The sequence below is a fragment of the Calliphora vicina genome, chromosome 2, assembly GCF_958450345.1.
Source record: "Calliphora vicina chromosome 2, idCalVici1.1, whole genome shotgun sequence".
NCBI lineage: Eukaryota > Metazoa > Arthropoda > Insecta > Diptera > Calliphoridae > Calliphora > Calliphora vicina.
In genome coordinates, this window is record NC_088781.1 from 127,560,116 (window position 1) to 127,582,648 (window position 22,533).

Below are 22,533 nucleotides of genomic sequence, written 5' to 3' on the forward strand. Positions count from 1 at the left end.
TTCAATATGTTTAGATCTTTACAAATCATAATTATTTTTTTGAAATTACTCGATTATTCCATTAATCTGTCATCGCAATCATTACCCGATTATTCACAGACATATATTGAACTCTTTTTGAAAAAGTTATAAAACTAAAGTTTTGGTTAATTATAGACAAAAAATTTTATTTGAAGATTTGACGACATTACCCGGTTATTGACAGACATTTATCCTATAATTTGATCAAATAAAAAAACCAAGTCAGTATTAGTTAATTTCAACAAAATTATTCACTATTTTATTCAATGATTCGAATAATCGAATATTTTTATTCGTTCATATTATTCGAATATTTTTATTTTGTTTTTAAAATTAAACGAAAATAAATTCAAGCTTTATGTTAAATATTGAAAGCAAACTAACTGATTGCTTTATGCGATTATTCGTTAATATTACCAGTAATGTAGTCCAATATTTTTACTGGAATTTTTTATTAAAAAATTCGAATTCTAACTATATGTGATTCATTTTATGTAAAATCAGTAATTATTTTATTCTATTATTCGTGAATATATACCGAATATTCGGTTTTTGAAAGTTATAGAAAATCCAATTAAAGTTTTGTATGTTTCATTTATTAAACTTTTTTAACCGATTATTCGTTAATTTTAGCCGAATAATCGAATATTTTTATTCGGATTTTAAGAAATTTGTATAAAATTATAAAATAATTTGTATCCCTTTATTTAATATAAAATCATGGTTAATTTTTTCGATTATTCGTTTATATATGCCGAATATTCGAACATTTTTATTCGTTTTTATACTAGAAACTTCAGATTCCAGCATTTTATGTTTTGATCTGGGCAAATATTTGAATTCAACTGTTCGATTTTATTATTCGATTATTCGTTAATATTTCCCAAATATTACTTATATTACCCCAATATTCCAATCATTTTTTTGATAAACAGAATATTCGAATAATTTTTATTTGGTTTTTGAAAATTATAGAAAATGTATTCCAACATGAGATTTTTTATTAAAAATTTTAAATTCCAATTTTATATGATTCAGTAGTTTATGAAAAATCATTTATTAATTTATTCGATTATTCGTTAATGTTAACCGAATATTCGAATATTTTTTATTCGGTTTTTAAAACTTTAGAAAATCCAATTCAAGTTTTCTTTATGATTTCTACATGAAATTTTCAACTATTTTAAACGATTATTCGTTAACTTTAGTCGAATTATCGAATATTTTTATTCGAATTTTAAGAAATTTTTATAAAACTTAATTTTTTAATATAAAATAATGGTTAATTTTTTCTATTATTTGTTACATTAACAAATATTCATTTAATTAAACCTATTACATTTTATGCAAAATCATTTGTTTTTAATCTCTGCTGGCGGCTCACCCTAATAATCATTATATACACACATGCAAAGTTATGCGAGCTGTTGTTTGTTTTTGTTATTTTTTTTTGTATTTGCTGGAGACTTTAAGCAAAATATTCTAAATTTTCAAAATTCAATATTGTTTCAAAGTTGTCAGACATTAGACGTGTTGTGGTTTTCAACGAAACGACGGTGGTGGCTTTTATTCGAACTCGAACGATAAACTCAAAATAAAAAACTAAAAAAAACATAAAAACGGTTAAACACATAAAAATTTGCCCAACTGCATAAAACACATAAAAAATTAAAAATAATAAAAAAAATAAAAAAAATTACTTACTTAAAACAGTGCGTAAAACAAGTGTGCATAATTAAAAAAATAAATGGAAAAAAATTGCTGGCTTTTTTTCCCAGTATTTTGTTATAATTTATTGTAATTTTTATTGAAAGTGTTTTACCGCAAATTTCAAATATTTCGCGTTTCCAACTCAAGTGGTTGGGTTGGCTGGCTGCTGCTGCTGCTGTATGCACTAGTTCTAAATTGTTGTGCTTTTTTTTCCTTAATTGATTTATGTCGTTATCAAATTACTTTGTCAATAATTTATAGAAAAATTTGTTTAAGCGTTTTTTATTTTATTTTATGAAAATTTAAAATCGTTATTTTTTTTGTTGTGCTATGATTGTCATTTATATTATTCATCTTAATTGTTATTGACTGTTGTTTATTTATTGTTTTGAACTGATTTTATTTTTATTTTATTTTTTTTGAACATTTTTGTGTTATAACATTTATTTTATGACATACATGTGTATTGAATTGTTCCCAAAAGAGCATAAAATTGTATAAATTAAATTTAATAAGATTTTTATGATCATTATTATTTTAAAACTAAATTGGTCAAGTGATGGAATGATTCAGAAATGACACATGAATCATTTAATAATGTCTATCAGAAAAACTAAGTGATGAAATTATTGAGATTATAGGGATATTTGTAAAACATGATAGTTTTAGAGTTTAATTACACTAGGAATTTTAAATGCCAGCTTTTAGTGTTTACAGGTTAGAAGCTACTTTTTTTAGATTTTTCAAGGATTTTAGTCCTTAGCACAAGTAAACGTGACGTTTGTGAACCAGCACTAAGCAATAGGCACAGCTGCATGCTTAGGCATGCCAGGACAAGCTTTTGCATATTTTGTACGTTTTTAGAAAAAAAAATATTTTTTGCTGATCCTTGCCTAAATGTGCATATTTCGAAAGAGTCAAAAAATTTACTTTAATTTTTAAGGTTTTTTTTATTAGCCATCCTAATCAACGCACCCTAATATACGATATATATTATGGGTAGTTATGAAACTTAAAAGCCATCTAGCTATGTCCTTCGGTTTGTCTATCTTGAAAGGAAAAAAAATATTTTTTTATACTTTTTTTACATCATTTTTTTTGGGCTTTTTATGTAACAAATAAAGATAATTTCATTTTGGAAAGTGAAAAAAATTTGACAAACAATTTCCATTCATCAGGTATGTAGCTGGAGACTTCCATATTCGTTAGGCCATCAATATTGTAACAAAAGACTACATAATTTTCTTTTTCGATAACTTTAGTTAAAATATTTCTTTGTTTGAGTCTAGCAGCTCTTAAGGCATTTTGCGAAATAGGTGAAGGCGTCGTTAATACTTCAAAATCGCAGTCATAATCTACCAAAAAACTGCCACTATCTCAGTAACCGACAAATCTGATAGATGCTGATTCCTAGGAGATGGTATTTTATTCGATTATTCGTTAATTTTACCCGAATACTTTTTTTAAAATAAATGTAAGCTTTTTTGATTATTTTTATTCGAAATTATTGATAATTATATTCGATTATTCGTCCAAATTATTCGAATATTTTTATTCGGTTTTAAAAATAATAGAAAATCAAATTTCCGCTTACAATAATTTACTTGAAGCTTAGTTACCCCTTGTGTTAATCGAATAATCGTTAATATTTTCCGAATATTTTTTATTTGGTTTTTATATTATTAGCTTCAAAATTAAATTTTTTATACTGTTTAGAAAAAATCCACCAAACATCAACTAACTACGTTTACCACTTTCCCACTGTTTTAAATGTCATTACAATTATCCGTATATTTGAATATTTTTATTCGGATTTCTTAAATTGGAAATAATATCGAACTCTAGCTTTCCATAATTTCCATTAATAAATGTAGGGTTATTTTATTCTATTATTCGTTATTTTTAAACGAGTATTCGGTTTTTTTTGCATTTTATAATAGAAATTGAAATTTTTTTCAAAATCATTGATAATTTTATTCGATTATTCGTCCAAATTATTCGAATATTTTTATTCGGTTTTAAAAATAATAGAAAATCAAATTCCCACTTACAATAATTTATTTGAAGCAAAGTTTTCCGTTGTGTTAATCGAATAATCGTTTTTGTTATCCGAATATTCGAATATTTTTTATTCGGTTTTTATACTAAAAGTTTCAAAATTCTTTTTTTTTATACTGTTTTGGAAAAATCCTCCAATGACTACGTTTACCGCTTTCGCACTGTCTTAAATGTCGTTACAATTACCCGAATATTTAAATATTTTTATTTGGATTTCTTAAGTTTGAAATAAAATCGAGCTATAGCTTTCCATAATTTCCATTAATAAATGTAGACCCAACTAAGGATTATTTTATTCGATTATTTGTTAATTTTATTCGAATAATGGAATAGTTTTTTTTGTATTTTTAATAGAAATTGAAAATGTCAGCTTTTTTGTTTTGTTTTTTCATAATTATTGATCATTTTATTCGATTATTCGTGCAAATGATTCGAATATTTTTATTCGGTTTTAAAAATAATAGAAATATTACAATAATTCATTTGAAGCTAAGTTATCCGTTATTTAATTCGATTAATTATTCGGTTTTTATACAAGTTTCAAAATTAATTTTTTTTTGATTTTTTTTTTAGAAAAATTCCTTGATTTTAATATTTATTTCTATAGCATTTGATTATTCGTAAATATTCCACGTTTATTCAAGTACCCGAAAATTTTAATATTTTTATTTGGATTACATAAATTTATAATGAAATCAAACTGTAGCTTTCCTTTATCATATTTATAGAAAACAGTCGATTGTTTTCTTCGATTATTCGTTAATTTTACCCGAATAATAATTTTTTGTCTTTTATAATAGATTTGAAAATGTCAGCATTTGAAGGAAGCTAAGCTATTCGAATTTTATACTAAAAGTTGTGTATTCGTTTATAAATATTTGCTTCAAGTACCCGAATTTTTTAATAAATTTCATAAATTTGAAATGTAATTAAAATGTAGCTTTTCTTTTACAATATTTTTGCAAAAAATTCTTATTCGTAAAATTTCGGTTTTTTTGTTAATTTTTTTATAAATCTAATCGATGATTTTTACCGATTTAAAAATTATAAGAAATCACAATTCTGTTTTCAATTATTAATTTTAAGAATATTAGTGACAACATTATGCGATTATTCGTTAATATTATTGAAATGAATTTTTTAGTATTTATAGGAGAAGTTTGAAATCTTAGCTTTATATGATTCCGTTTATGCAAAATCATTTATTTTATTATTTAATTTCAATTGAATTCGATTATACGTAAATATTACATGTTTATTCGTTTATAATTATTCGTTACAATTACCCGAATATTTATATATTTTTTAAATCAGCCACCAAAACAATAACATAAATGATTGATTCATCAATATGTCCCCTATAATCCAAATTCAAATCAAGAAAATCGGATCTCAAATGGCTGAGATATAAGAAAAAAAAATTTACAAATATTTTGTTCACCAAAATTTGTTTCCAATTTTTTTTCAAACTAATTTTTTTTACCAATTTTTGTTTCACTTGTTTTTTTCACCAAAATTTTTTTCATCTCGAAACCGCGACAACCTCGATTTTTTCAACCATTTTGATACCCTTCGCCATGAGTGGCTAAGGTATATGTATAGAAGTTTGTCATTCCGTTTGTAATTTCTACATTTTTCCCACAAATTACATATATATATTCTGGATCGTTATAGATAGCGAAATCGATATAGCCATGTCCGTCTGTATGTTGAAATCAACTTTCCGTAGCCCCCAAATAACTTACATACATGATTCATACATCAATATATCGGGAATTCTTCCGGCTCGGTTTCTATTTAAAATCGACAAAATCGGGCCACAAATGGCTGATCTATTGATCTATTTCTGGATTACTAAGTAATTAATATAGACAATATGGATGATAGATATGTATTTCAAAGTCCATTGCTACGATGTATATAACGCTATAGTAAGTTGGATCTATAATGGGTCAAAATCTGGAAAAATATTTTTTAACCTGAATTTTTTTTCATCAAAAAAAAATTTTGTCATAAATTCTATTTCAAAAAAGTTTCAAAAAATTTAAAAAAAAATTTTGAAAAATTTAAAAAAAAATATTGAAAAATTTAAAAAAAATTTTGAAAAATTTAAAAAAAAAATTTGAAAAATCTTTTTTTAAAAAATTTCGAAAAAAATTTGGAAAAAACTTTTTTAAAAAATTAACAAACAATTTCGAAAAAAAATTAAATTTTGTTTTGTATAATTTGGTGTATAAGATTAGATTACTCTTACTTGTTTTAACCAAAATTTGTTTCATTTAATTTTTTTTCACCAAATTTTTTTTTAATTTTTTTACCCAATTTTTTTTTTGTACCAGAAAATTTATTTTCACCAAAAATTCATTTTGTTTGGTGAAGGGTTTATAAGGTTCGTCATAGCCGAATATTGCACTCTTACTTGTTTTTACTGACATTTTGTTCGAATATTCGTAAATATTGAAACTTTATTCGAATATTCGATTATTTTTATTCGTTTTTCAAAATTATAAGAAATCACTTTTCCGTTCAATATGATTTATTTTATGAACATTTGCTACATTTCTATGCGATTATTCGTCAATATTAGTCGGTTTTAATATTTTAATGTTTATTTTCGTTTTTTTTTTTAAATTGAAAATTTCTAATTTTTATGATTTAGTTTATGCAAACTCATCGATTTTAGAATTTCATTTCTTTCGAATTTGGTTATTTGTAAATATTACATGTTTATTCGTAACAAATATCCGACTAATGGAATATTTTTGATTGAGATTTCTTAAAATGGGAATAATATCAATTTCTAGCTTTCCTTTGACAAATGTATGGCAAAGAATCGGCTATTGTTTGATTTTAACCAAATATTTGAATATTTGTTTTTGTTTGTTAAAGGTCTTGGCATTAAAATACCTTTTTACTAAGGTTTTTTTTATAATAACTTGTTTTCATACTTTAATTTTAGCCTGTTTCAAAAATATGTTGTTTCTAAAGATTTCTCCTTTTTGACCCCATTAATATACCAATATTAATTTTCAAAATAAAGCAACAATCAGCTAACAAAGCTGTTTATTAAAACAATTTTTATAACTTTTTCGTGAAATATAAAACATAAAATTAAAATATATTTTAGAAACAAAAAAAAAAAACCGCAAAATCCATTAGATCGTAATAAAAAATAACAAGAAACAGTAATATATTGTATTTTCTAGTTAAGGCGTTGGTGGTGGTCTATTTTGTGTCTATCAAATACAATTAATAAAATGTTTTTAATAAATTAAACTAAATAAATTAACAAAACTCTTTTGAGAAATTTCATTTAGAAAACAATGAAATGCACTAATGACAGGTCATAAAAATCTTATTTTAAAATTCGAAAACAAAGAAAAAGTCGTAAAAAAAAATACGACGAATAGCGCCACGGGAAGTACAAGTGTTAGTCAGTTTGCTATTTAATATTCTGGTTAAAGACCCTGAATTAATAGGCCTCTTTAAAAGCCCACAAAAAAACACTAATGTGTTTCTAAAAGATCGTAAAAAACATGAATAAAAAGATCACGGAAAACATTAAAATACTTAAAGAGCAACCATAAAATAAACACAAAATAAATTTAAGGTATACAGGTCTATTAAATATTAATAAATAAAGTTTATGGGAATTTCTCAAATGTACAACAGTTTTATAGTTATTAGCAAAATAAACACAACATACTTATTGTATTTATTCATTCATTGCCTCCCTCACTACCAAAAAATAAAAAACAAAAGGTGTCAAAATAAAGTGTTTATCAAAAAATTAATTTTTATTTAAAAGCTAAACAAATAAAAATCATGAAATGAATAAATATTAAAATAAAGTTTTGAAAAATTCATGACTGGCTAAAGTTATTAATAAAAACTTCACACTTATTTGAAGCAAACTATAGTAATTTGAATTCAAACCTTCGAAATAAATATTTAATATACAAACATTCCTTAACAAAAGGGTAATTGTTTATTAATTATTAAATGAAATCAATAAACTCTGGTTCAAACTTTTTAAAGCAGGAGCTTTGGAAGTTCAGCACAACTGAATCGAATCGATTAACTAACATACTTATATTAATCAATATAAATTTGAGTTGATCTATACTGAGAGCAAAAACTATTCACAATAATACTTGATCAAATTTATTACCTTCTCTCTTAATACAAGTAGTTATCAAACTATTTCATAATATTTAAACTTAATTTTTTTATTCTAAATCGTTTGTTCTAATTTTATTTAAACTATAATTATCTTTTTTTTATTTTGTTTTTTATTAGGTTCTCTTTTACCAAGTGTTTGAAAACTTTAAAATCTTTAAATTTATTTTACCATTTATGTCGGTCTCTAATAATTTGAAATCTTTATAAAGAGTTTATGTTTTGCAGCAATCGTTTTTTTTTGTATTTTTTTGTTATAGTCTATAATTATTTAGTTTTATGATTATGATGTTGAAAACTCAAAAAATAAAACGGTGAAATAAGTAATATAAATGGTTTTAGTGGTAATAATAATTATAAATAGATTTTGTCTTAAAATGGTTGTACATAAGAAATATTAATAGATTTATTTGAAAATATTTATAACTAAATACAATTAATTTGAATTGGGCTAATTTTTGGGGGTGAACTAAATATTTTTACACAATATTTTTTTTTACTAGTTTTACTGTTTTTACTATTTTTCAAATTTCCGTATTCGTTTTCAATACCAAACTAACCTTATCAACAGAGAGTATTTGTGGAAAATTTCAGCCAGCTAGCTCCTCGTGTTTTCAACGGACAGACGGACGAACATAGCTAGATCGTCTTAGAATCCTATGAGGATCCAGAATGTATATAGTTCCTTCCAAAAATAATAGGAACATAGTAAAAATTCCAAGAGGATCTGGCCAGTGCACTGCAGTGATTTAGTTTTACTAGAAATGTGTTCGAATAAAGATGTAATTTATAACAAACAGCTTTATGCGATTATTCGGAAGTAATATATCCCGAATTTTCGAATATTTTGTTTACTTTCTTGCATTTAGTTTAGGAAAAATATTACATGTTTGTTTATTCGTTTATAAATATTCGCTACAATTACAAAATTAAATCAAACTGCAGCTTTCTTTTTACGAAATTTATGGCAAAAAAACATTATTTTATTCGAATATTCGTTAATTGAAATCGAATACTCGGTTATTTTTTTACCAGAAATTTTAAGTGAAGTCAAACTCCAGCTTTACTGTACCAATTCATTGCAAATAATCGATTATTCGATTAATCGTTAATATAAAGCGAAGATTCGTTATTCGGGTTTTAACATATTGCTACGTTTTAACCTTTTCAAAACGTTGGTTTATTTCCTTTAAATAAACCGGATACTTTTGATTGCAAATAAAAGCCGTTTAGTAGTTTAAAAATTGTAACAACTCTTTATTTATTTAAAATGTACAACAACAGAATTATATAGTCACTCAATGTTTTTTATACACGTTTATAAATTTTCAGAAAAACAGACACTTTATAATGTACACGAATTCACTTGAAAAATACAGCACACTTTAAGGCACTCAGTTGATGTTTATTCGAATAGCGTCTCTGATAAACTGACTCAGGACTGCAACCTCTGCCACTATTTATAACACTGTCATCTGCACTCCAGATTGTTCTTTAACTGTCAAAATTCGAATATTCTAGATCTTACTAATACATACGCCATCTGTGGTGTACTTTCTACAATGTTCTTTAACTGAATATTCGAATTCGAACACAGCGTTGCCAACTTACGATCAAATCAACTGAAAGCTTTTATTTAATAATGCCCACAGATATGTTACAGTTTGCTATTATAGCACTGTTATTTGAAAGCATTATGCTACTTTTAAATCAGCCCTAATTACACTGTCCAACAAATTGAGACTTTTTGATTGGAACAGAACAGCGACCCTATAATTCTGAAAGGGCATGTTGAGTAGATCATTTTTGTAGAATAAACTTGTAGTCCAGCTGGTCTGAATATTTTTTAACAGTGGGTCAAAGTTTTAATTTTTTGATCGAAGGTAGCATTATACTAACTGAAAAAAATGTTGTAAGTTAATATCTGAGAGAATTCTTATTGTCAGAGTTATATTGTGGAATTTTATGGGGATAATTTTTGTGGAAGATTTTAACCCTCTAGCTCCTATCTTTATGGGTCAAATTGACCCCTTTTTCGAGAAAATTTTTGACCCACAAAAAAAAAATTCAGACCAGCTGGACTATAAGTTTTTTCTACAAAAATGATCTACCCAACATGACCTCTCAGAGACTTTTGCAACTACGTATATAAGAAAAAATATTTTTTAACCCGAATTTTTTTGTCACCAAAAGTTTTTTTCGCTAAATATTAAAAAAAAACTTTTAAAATTTAAAAAAAAGTATTGGTAAAGCAGAAGACGTCGAACAACTCTTTCGAAGACCACCGAACACTTCTATCAGAAAAGTAGTTCATAAAGTTAAATGCTCGTGAAGCTCGTTAAAGAACTTAGAAGTAAAAGAACGAGCGAAAAAATTGAGGTAAAATTTAATAAAATATACACCTGATGTGTGATGAATGATGAAACTTATGTACTGACAGACTTTTCACAATTTCCGGATTAAGATTTTTATGTGACTGATGAACAAGGAACAATACCGAAAAAAAATAAACAAAATTCCCCAAGAGTTTTCTTGTGTGGCAAGCCATTTGCAGTTGTGGCATCAGGCAAGTTAAACACAGAAATATATATTTTGGAGTGTCTACAACAACGGCAAAACAGCACAGAGTGCCTTCATATTTCTAGCTCGATTTGACATCATGTCACTATGGAAAAAAGGCCCAACAATAATATCAATTTTGTACCTCGGGAGGCAAATCCACCCAACTGTCCAGATTTTCGGCATATGGAAAGGTATTGGGCTCTTGTAAAAAAAGAATTAAAGAACACAGCAAAGGTACATATTTTAAGAGTAAGTGGACTGACTACCTTGTCCAAAAAGGTTCCGGAGGATTTCCGGAAAATGTGGATAAATTTATAAATACCGAGTAATATGCCAATATTTTAATGTTTAATGAATTTGTAAAATATTTGAATACATTTTTCGTATTTTGGAGAAGTTTGATATTGAATGTTTTAAGTTTTATTTAACTTAATACAAGTATAAGTTTTTTCTGACTCACTCTTTATACAGAATCTTTTCGAAGCGAGAGCAGAATGGAAGGACATTAGATATATGGCCTTAAGCCGTGTGTCCACTACCAAGTTTTCTTGCGGAAGTAGCTTCCAGAAGTTTTTGTCGTGTAGACACGTCTTAGAAGTCGACTTCCAGAAGTCACTGCTTGTAGAAGTTACTTGCAGAAATAATGTGGAAACACATGTTTGTTGCTTGCAGGAAGTAACTTGAACTGAATTATGGAACATGTCCTCAAAAGGCTATACGAATAAAATTAAAATAATGAAACTTAAGTCTAAGCGCCGCAGCACCCAATTTCTCAACTAAACAGCAAATACTTGCATAAGTACTTCAGCAAGTGACTTGCTAGTGGACACACGGCTTTAGTAGGCCTTCAATAACACCTGATAAGGCAAGCGAAATTAGCATTTGTATCGGATCTTTGAGAAAGACAAGATGTGCAAAGTAATCTTGAATGTTGTGTAATGGTTTTATGAGCAAAATGAATGTTATCTTCTATAAGATTTTGTGACATTTTCTAAAAAAATTTTCTTTTTATGAGCCACATTTTGCATATTTTCATCTAGCAAATCTGTTGATAACTAACAAAATCCGAATGATGTTCTCCATTAAATTTTAGTAATGACAATAGATTTTCAAAATTTTTACCCACCCTACTCCAGTTTTTTGATAACAGCGTATCCAAATATTTCCCGATTCTCTCTAGTTTTCCTTTATTGGATTAACAACGCATGTATGTGTCAAATTGAAAAGAAAATAATGACTAAGTCCAAAGTTATATGCATTTGAATTTAAAAAAATTCTAAAAAGCAATTTTTCGCTATTTTTTGGGAAAAAATAACTTTTATTCTTTTTAAGTTATCGCAAAAAAATTCTAAGAGGATGTATAAGGAATTTCTACTTTCTCAAAGCTTAGTCTTCAAAAAATATTTTAAAGGAAAACCAATTTCAAAATTGTTGTTACCGAAGGGACCAGGTCCTTTCAAAAAACACATATTTTTTATGTAAAATAAAACCTTAGGCCAAAAATTCTCAAATCGCGTATCGGATATCAAAATATAGTAACCGATTATAGGTGGCCCAATATGTTTCTAATTATTTTGTAGAGGGTCCCGATAACCCCGATCCTGGAATGGATATTATAACCAAAAAACTAAAAATTACCATTTTTGGAATTTTTCCAAAAATGTTTTTGGGAATTGCGGGATTGCTGATAATAAATTTCAAAATTCGTTTTTATTTTTCCATTTTAAATAGAAAAATCTACATAACTGTGAAATTTCAATAAAAACTGTTTATAAATATAAATTTAATTTCAATTCGAAAAATTTTTATTGTTTGCAAAAATTCAATATAAAACATTTTTTGTCATATTTTTCAATAAAGTATTCCATGAAATTTTAATTGTCAAAAGTTATAAATATTTTTGAAAAATAGACAAATAGCTTGAACGAAATTATATGATATTGCATCATAACATTTTTAATTCTATGCAGAAATTTCAAAATAATCCAACAAAACCTTCTCCTGTAAAATTTGTGTTTTGTCGCTTACGATAAATTGGCGCTAAGGGCTCGATATATTCTATATAAGTTGAGCTACAATATCTTGAAAGTTTTCTTCTGCCATATTTTAAGAATGACTAGATGTGCGACATATTAACAGATTGTATTTCCATTTCCTTGAGTGACAAAATCTTAAATATTGTTTTTTGCTGGATATTGAGAACAAAATAGACAACATTTATAATTCTTCGTTTAATTTAAATTTAATTTTACACCCCCTCCCAGCACATCAGATTTCAAACATTCTCAGGTATAAAACTCGTTTATCATAAAACTTTATTATTATTTCAATAAAAATTTCATGCCTGTATTACAAACATATTTAAATGAAATATTTATTGTTTCTTAATAAAATAAAAATAAATTAAAGTCAAATTTAAAAACGCTACCAATAATTTAAAAATTCTGTTTAAAAAAACTATGTATAACAAAAAAACTTATTGCCGTTATCAAGATCAAATTAAAATTTCTGTATAAAATATGTAACACAACCCAGCCTAAAATAAAAAAATCTACATAAAATATAAACATTTATATGTTAATATGTTAATATTTATGTATGGTATGAATTTTGTTGTATATTCAAAATAATAAACTGATATTGATCTAATCCTATATAAACAAAAGCCACAACAAACAAAAATAAATAAATACTATAATTTATGGTAATAAAGACCACCAATGAACCAATGAATAGTTAAATCTAATACAGAAAAACTAATAAACATAAATATTAAATAAAATATAAAAAAATATGATACTTGTTAATTAAATTAGATTTGCATATCAAATTGGTTTTAAAATTCTCAATTAACAAGCAAAATACTAAAACTTAATGTTGTTTTTTAGATACTTATCCTACCGCCCTCGTTGGACTAGCATAATTAACTTATTACTTTGTTTTAAACAAAGTTTTTTTATAGAAAATATTGGTATTGTTTTTGTTTTAAAATTTAATTGATTATTTTGTTCATTAATTTGTTGCTAAATGTATGGTTGTAAATAATTAGCGCTTTACTAGAATTTGTGAATGAAAAACAATTAAATTTAATTAGTTTCTTTTATTTATTACTAAGAAATATTAGATTTTGTTTAATATTCTTATTGATAAATTAATTAATTCAAGTCATAGACAAGTGATCTTGTGTTGAGTTGCTTTTAAAATTATTGTATTAGGATTAGTACTCTACACTCAAGCTGATAGAAACTTTAGTTTAGTTATCAATTTGATATCTGTAACTTTATTCTCATTCTATATAAGAAAGTCAAAACACGCAGACTACACGCAGAGAAAAAATATAGTTGGGCATGGTTACTGTAACCATTTCAATATTGTTACAAGTTTTTTAACTATATTATAGTCACAGTAACCATTTACATGATTGTGGTAACCATAATATGGTTAATTTACGATTCACATGATATTCTCAACCATATATATGGTTACAGTAAACATATATATGTTTGTGACAACCATTTAAATGATGAAGGACTTATCATATTATGGTGCTCTCGGCTTAAGGCTTATCATAATCTGAGAACAACATATTATGATAAAATTATTCATCATAAATATGGTTGCCACAAACATATATTTGTTTACTGTTACCATATATATGGTTGATACAATCATGTGAATCGTAAATTAACCATATTATGGTTACCACAATCATGTAAATGGTTACTGTGACTATAATATTGTTAAAAATCTTGTAACACTATATAAATGGTTACAGAAACCATGCCCAATTATATTTTTTCTCTGCGTGTAGTAACAAAATTGGTTAATCGGAGATAGGCTATGCGTTGTCCTTCATGGATCGTAACTGAATTTAGCGATCTATGATAGATCTCGTAACAAATCTAAGCGAATACAACACTTTGTGACAGATCTAAGAATAGACCAACTTGTTCTGTTTTAAATATTATAAAATTCGTCATAAAATTAGACTAAAAGTTATAGATTTTCCTTAAGAAATTATTGTAGTTGTTCACATTTTAATTTATTGGGTATATGACTTAAAAATGCCTGATTATTTTAATTTTTAGCTTTTATTTTGAAACATGTGTACTACATAATTTTATTCAAAGTATTGGCCATTGTAAGCTATGACCTTTTTCCATCTTTCTGGCAACATATGGATTCCGAGCCAAAATAACCTCTCATCTATTGAGACCAAGAACCAATCAAGCCAATTTCGGATACTCCCAGAGGCAAAACTTCCCAACCACTTCATTCTAAATACCTTTTAACTGGTATTCCAACATGTGGTAGAGCGTTGTCAATATAAAATATTAAGGTTTCAAAAAAATCAGGTGCGTTCGATGTAGGTTCCCTGTGATGGTCTGGTCAGATTTTAGCAGCTCATAATAGATATAAAGCTTTTGCTCCCACCAAATACAGAGAATTACCTTAGCGCCCTGGGTGATTGGCTTTGGTGTCGATTCGGTTGGTTGGACGGGCTTCACATACGATCTCTTACGATCCGGGTTACCGTAATGGAAACATTTTTTATCGCAAGTAATGATTCGGTGCAAAAATGATTTTCTTTTATAGCGTTCAATCATTATTTTGGATATGGAAAATTTTCTTTTAAAATTGTCCCTCGGCTTTAATTTGTATGGTATCTAATTTGCCTGATTTAGAATGAATCCTGTTGCTCGCAAACGTTTTTAAATTGCTGCTTGAGTAGCACCCAGTCACTTTGCATGCTCTTGTTGAGTTTTTCAAGGAGTAATCTTGGTCTTGAAACTTTTTTGGCTGGCCTGAGCGATCTTTGTTTTAATTTTCTCTCAGGTTGGCGATCGGGCTTCACATACGATCTATTAAGCTTCGGGTTATCGTAATGGATTCATTTTTCATCGCAAGTAATGATTCAGTGCAAAAATCATTTTCTTTTATAGCTTTCAAACATTATTTAGGACATACAAAATTGTCTTTCAAGGTCTCTCGACTTCAATTCATATGGTAGCCAATTTCCTTGCTTTTGGATGAATCCTGCAACTCTCTAATGTTTTGAAATTTTTCAGTTTTTCAAAAATCTTCATGGAGTAATGCCAGCAATTCTTGGTCTTGAAACTTTTTTGGCTGGCCTGAGTGATCTTTGCCTTCCATGTCAAAATCTCCAGTTCTGAACCTGACAAAGCATCTCTTGTATGTTGAAACCTATGAAACACATTCACCATAAGCATTGGTAAAGAATCGGTGTTCTTTAGCGACACTTTTTTTCAAATAAAATAAGTAAAGCAAAACTTCCCGCTTATGACGCTTCGTTTGTACAAAATTCGACATTTTCTAAGTAGAAAGAAAACTTTGTTGTTTACATTATAATGTTCAATAACTACACAGTAACCATTTCAACAATATTATAGTTACAGTAGCTATTTACAGATTGTGGTAACAATAATATGGTTAATTTTACTATTCACATGACTGTATCAACCATATATATGGTTACAGTAAACAAGTATATGTTTGTGACAACCATTTATATGATGAATGACTTACTATTATGTTGCTCTCGGCTTATGGATTTCATAATCTGAGAACAACATATTATGATATAATTATTCATCATAAATATCCAAATCTTCAATAATTCTGTCGGACATGCTTTCGAGAAGTTTTAGCAAAATCGGTCTACAAATGGCTTAGATATGAGGAAAAAGCCAGGACAACCTTGATTTTTGACCTATATCTGGATTACTAAGTCATTAATATAGTCAATATGGATATGATAATGATAGATATTTCAAAGACGTTTGCAACGATGTATATGAGACCATAGTAAGTTGGACCTACAATAGGCCAAAATCGGAAAAAATATTTTTTAAGCCGAATATTTTTTGTCATTAAAAAAATGAAAAAAACCAAAAATTTTTTTTTTAAAATTTAAAAAAAAAATTTTAAATTTTAAAAATTTTAAAAAAAAATATTTTAAAATTACAATACGAAAATTTTTTTTTACAAAAAATTAAAAAAACTTTGTTTAAGCTTTGATATTTTTACAAATAAAGCTTGAGTGTCTGTAATTCTCATTCACTCTATGGCTTGATTTGTATAATATCTTTAGTTTTTCTAAAGCTTTTTGGGAAAAGGTTTCCTGATGATCTGGCCTAAGCAACCAGTGAAATGCGCATAGGAACTAGCTTATCTCCCAACAATAAATGTCAGTGAATTTATCAATATTTGGGAAATTTAGCACAATTCTTACTATGATATTAATTTTGTTTACCTAAAAATATTTAAAATTTGTATTTTGAAGTATAATTTGGTGAAGGGTATATAAGATTCGGCACAGCCGAATATAGCTCTCTTACTTGTTTTTATATACCACTGTGCGTTGTCTTAAATACTGACTGATATTCTCCATAAAAGGCTTAACATTTTCAAATCATTGTCACAACCTGCCTGAAATCATAGATAAATACACATAGATCGGAAACTCTTCTGTCAAAGACCTAACTCAGTTGTATAAAACCTAAGTGGTGAGAATGTATTTGTAAAAAAATCTCTGTGAAAAAGTATCAACACTAATATTTGTGATGATTTGGAGTAATTTGTTTGTTTTAGTTTTATTTTTTTAGTTTCCACTCTATGTGTATTTCTCTATGCCTGAAACTGTTTAAAAATTAAGGTAGTTTATAACTTCCCAGCAAAAACTTTACTTACCTAGTAAGCCAGTAAGTATAATTGGAGCAAAGCGATAACTACTTATTATTTGACTGAAACACTACTTACCGTTGTTCGAGATTTTTAAAAAATTCAGGGGTCAAGCTTACAAATGTACTTACAATCAGTTGAGAAATAAGTAGTAAATTCACAACAAGAATATGTAGCTAAAAAATTACCACAAAAAATATTGCCTTGTGTGGGAATCGAACAGTCACATTATTTGCTTCTGTTTGATAGTCAAGCTGCTAACTCACTGCTCCATGTACGAGTTATTTTATTGGAAGTTAATAATAGTTTTAACATCAACATATAAATGAATATGATATGAACAAAAAAATTAATGGCTTTGACAGGTGGCGAACCACTAACCTCCCGTTTTCCAGTCAAACACACTAGATAGCTGTGCTAAATGCATAAGTTCATTACCAGCCTGTATAAAAATAAGTACTTATTCTAGTAAATAAAATAATGTGCTGGGTAACCACCACTCCTTACAAAAGAATGCATGAAATAACTAGTTGTCATTACAAAAATTCACAAAATTTTTGCTGGGTTATGCGACCAAGTCTAATAGTTTTATTCATGCAAATCTATAAAATTTCATATCAGTAGTTTTTTTTTATTATCAATTTATTGTATTTATATGTCTGCATATATAACATTAGATTAAGTGATTATTTCCACAAATACGCTTTAGTTTTTGCAATGCAAATTTATAAATTTATGTTTATTTGTTTTGCAATTAAATTTTATTTATAAAAAAATACAATGTTAAGGTTTTAAATTAGTACAAAAAACATAAACAAACTACAAATAACATTATCACAAACTATTTAGAAAATATTGAATGATTAAGATTAGAACCAAAAGCAGGGGCGATTTTTATTATTAATAAAATAGATTAGCATTTATAACGCTGAGATGCTATTTAACTATTCGATTATGTAAAATATTCCCCAGCACTTTGTTAATGATTTCGTGTTTGTCACATTTATGGGAATTGATATTGTGTATTTAAGGCAAGATCGGGGTTATTTGATTTCAGAATACCAAAATTGTCAAATACAATACTGCACATTTGCCCTGACATTTAACAATGCTTTAAATAGCTTTAAGTTTTTAAAGTCAAATATCTCCTAAATAAATTGATACATTTTTCATACCATAGATGGCAAACTTTACTTCACTGTAGCTCTTCTTGTGTTTCAATTTAAAATGTTTATAGCTAATATTCTAGAAGCCTAAGTCCTGCTAAGCTGATGCTTCAAATTTCAAATAGATCGTGTTATTTTAAACAGGGGCGGTTTCAGTGAATGATTAATTTTGAAAGTGTTTTAATACAAAATCGACCTCTATCGTGTTCTTATACTCAAAAAGGTCTATCTACAGTTCCATCTATACTGCAGATAACTCTTATTGCATATAATCATTCAAATAACTAGCAATTAACTAAAATACTATTCAGTTTCCAAAGCACAGTGGGCTATATACAAAATATATTTATAAAATACATTTTTTAAACTATTTTAAATTATTCTTAACTTTAATCAATTATGGTTTTTTATACATTGTATTTATTTATTCATATATACCACCTGAATATTTGAGACAAACAAGTTTATCACCCAGATAAACTAATAAAAATGCAAATTCTACCTATTTTTATTAAGAACTATAAAAAAATCATTTAAGTTTTATTTTGTTATTTTATAACTCACAGCTAGAATATAAATTAATTAACAGTTTTATAACTTAATTATGTGTTTAGTTTTAAATGGAATCAAAAAATACAAAAAATAGAAAGAATGATTTAAAAAACCAATCAATACACAAATTTTAAAGACCCCACAGAAATTTAAATAATTACTTAAAATGGTAGACCTTTAAAATCAGAGTCAACCAAAAAGAGAAGTAATTTAAATGAGATTGAGTGGGTTTCAAAATTTAAATGCGAATGTATTAGTGAATTTTTTCATAATGCGATAACTGAGTGCCTTTTCTGTGAACCAGAGTATTGTTGGCGCTCGTATAAAAAGCCGATAATGATCGTGCTTCGGGTCTCTTAAATTAAATATAACAATTGTTTTTTGTTAAGAAAAATAGCCATAAATAATGTTATAATTAATTTATTACTTTTTAAATAAAAAAATACAAAATTCTTTTATATTTTACACATAAATTTAAATAAAATTTATGTATTTACACCAAATATTAAAAGGAAATACCAGCAAATAAATTGTTTTCTAAAACAACTAATAAATATGTTAATACTTCAATATCTTTTATTATATTTCAACATTGAACCTGGCAATATCTGTTTATTGTAATGAAATAATTTATTTATAGCTAAATTATTTGTGGTTTAACATTTCTTACCTTGAATTCTTTATTTTTTTAAATTCATAATAAATGTTTTCTTATAAAAAAACATAATTTTTTTTACACAAGTGCATAAAGTTGTTACATTTAAAAGTGACATTTATGATCAAATTTGATGGCATTAACAAGATGTTAAGAAAAAAAAAACATAGAAATTTAAATGGGAATACAAATGGCAGATAAAATAAAGCATTTTGAAAACAGAAATTGTTAAAACTGTAAACAAAATTTAAACATCACAATGCATGAGGATCAGTACACTTGGAAATGATCTTTGAAGTTATGCACAAGTCGACTCGAGAATAACAATCGTAGGCCTTTATATAGATTAAAATTAGCTTGAATCATAGGTCTTTATGTAGTTCAATTTTAGCTTCAATCATAGGTCTTTTTGTAGTTCAATTTTATCTTCAATCATAGGTCTTTTTGTAGTTAAATTTTAGCTTCAATCGTAGGTCTTTATTTAGTTAAATTTTAGCTTCTATCGTAGGTCTTTATAATGTTAAATTTTAGCTTCATTCATAGGTCTTTATGTAGTTCAATTTTAGCTCCAATCATAGGTCTTTTTGTAGTTCAATTTTAGCTTCAATCCTACGTCTTTATTAAGTTCAATTTTAGCTTCAATCATAGATCTTTTTGTAGTTCAATTTTAGCTTCAATCAAAGGTCTTAATAAAGTTAAAATTTAGCTTCAATCATATGTCTTTTAGTAGTTCAATTTTAGCTTCAATCAAAGGTTTTTATGTAGTTCAATTTTAGCTTCAATCTTAGGTCTTTATGTAGTTCAATTTTAGCTTAAATCATAGGTCCTTATGTAGTTCAATTTTATCTTCAATCATAGGTCTTTTTGTAGTTCAATTTTAGCTTCAATCGTAGGTCTTTAGTTAGTTAAATTTTAGCTTCATTCATAGGTCTTTGCCTTGTTCAATTTTAGCTTTAATCGTAGGTCTGTATGTAGTTCAATTTTAGCTTCAATCGTAGGTCTTTATTTAGTTCAATTTTATCTTCAATCATAGGTCTTTATAAAGTTAAATTTTAGCTTCAATCTTAGGTCTTTATGTAGTTCAATTTTAGCTTAAATCATAGGTCCTTATGTAGTTCAATTTTATCTTCAATCATAGGTCTTTTTGTAGTTCAATTTTAGCTTCAATCGTAGGTCTTTAGTTAGTTAAATTTTAGCTTCATTCATAGGTCTTTGCCTTGTTCAATTTTAGCTTTAATCGTAGGTCTGTATGTAGTTCAATTTTAGCTTCAATCGTAGGTCTTTATTTAGTTCAATTTTATCTTCAATCATAGGTCTTTATAAAGTTAAATTTTAGCTTCAATCTTAGGTCTTTTTGTAGTTCAATTTTAGCTTCAATCGTAGGTCTTTAGTTAGTTAAATTTTAGCTTCATTCATAGGTCTTTGCCTTGTTCAATTTTAGCTTTAATCGTAGGTCTGTATGTAGTTCAATTTTAGCTTCAATCGTAGGTCTTTATTTAGTTCAATTTTATCTTCAATCATAGGTCTTTATAAAGTTAAATTTTAGCTTCAATCTTCGGTCTTTATGTAGTTCAATTTTAGCTTCTATCGTAGGTCTTTATAATGTTAAATTTTAGCTTCATTCATAGGTCTTTATGTAGTTCAATTTTAGCTCCAATCATAGGTCTTATTGTAGTTCAATTTTAGCTTCAATCGTAGGTCTTTATTAAGTTCAATTTTAGCTTCAATCATAGGTCTTTTTGTAGTTCAATTTTAGCTTCAATCATAGGTCTTTTTGTAGTTCAATTTTAGCTTCAATCAAAGGTCTTAATAAAGTTAAAATTTAGCTTCAATCATATGTCTTTTTGAAGTTCAATTTTAGCTTCAATCAAAGGTTTTTATGTAGTTCAATTTTAGCTTCAATCATAGGTCTTTATGTAGTTCAATTTTAGCTTAAATCATAGGTCCTTATGTAGTTCAATTTTATCTTCAATCACATGTCCTTTTGAAGTTCAATTTTAGCTTCAATCATAGGTCTTTATATAGTTCAATTTTAGCTTCAATCGGAGGTCTTTATTTAGTTAAATTTTAGCTTTATTCATAGGTCTTTGCGTTGTTCAATTTTAGCTTTAATCGTAGGTCTTTATGCAGTTCAATTTTAGCTTCAATCATAGGTCTTTATTTAGTTCAATTTTATCTTCAATCATAGGTCTTTTTGTAGTTCAATTTTAGCTTCAATCGTAGGTCTTTATGTAGTTCAATTTTAGCTTCTATCGTAGGTCTTTATAATGTTAAATTTTAGCTTCATTCATAGGTCTTTATGTAGTTCAATTTTAGCTCCAATCATAGGTCTTATTGTAGTTCAATTTTAGCTTCAATCGTAGGTCTTTATTAAGTTCAATTTTAGCTTCAATCATAGGTCTTTTTGTAGTTCAATTTTAGCTTCAATCATAGGTCTTTTTGTAGTTCAATTTTAGCTTCAATCAAAGGTCTTAATAAAGTTAAAATTTAGCTTCAATCATATGTCTTTTTGAAGTTCAATTTTAGCTTCAATCAAAGGTTTTTATGTAGTTCAATTTTAGCTTCAATCGTAGGTCTTTATGTAGTTCAATTTTAGCTTAAATCATAGGTCCTTATGTAGTTCAATTTTATCTTCAATCATATGTCCTTTTGAAGTTCAATTTTAGCTTCAATCATAGGTCTTTATATAGTTCAATTTTAGCTTCAATCGGAGGTCTTTATTTAGTTAAATTTTAGCTTTATTCATAGGTCTTTGCGTTGTTCAATTTTAGCTTTAATCGTAGGTCTTTATGCAGTTCAATTTTAGCTTCAATCATAGGTCTTTATTTAGTTCAATTTTAGCTTCAATCATAGGTCTTTATGTAGCTCAATTTTAGCTTCAAACATAGGTCGTTATGTAGTTCAATTTAAGCGTCAATCATAGCTCTG

The 22,533-nt window shown here is 26.8% G+C and overlaps 1 protein-coding gene across 1 annotated transcript in view; it reads left to right on the forward strand.

The window, feature by feature from the left end:
* The window catches only part of loh (lonely heart), a 124,779-nt gene that overhangs the window by 76,955 nt on the left and 25,291 nt on the right, over nt 1-22,533 (forward strand). The window lies entirely within an intron of this gene.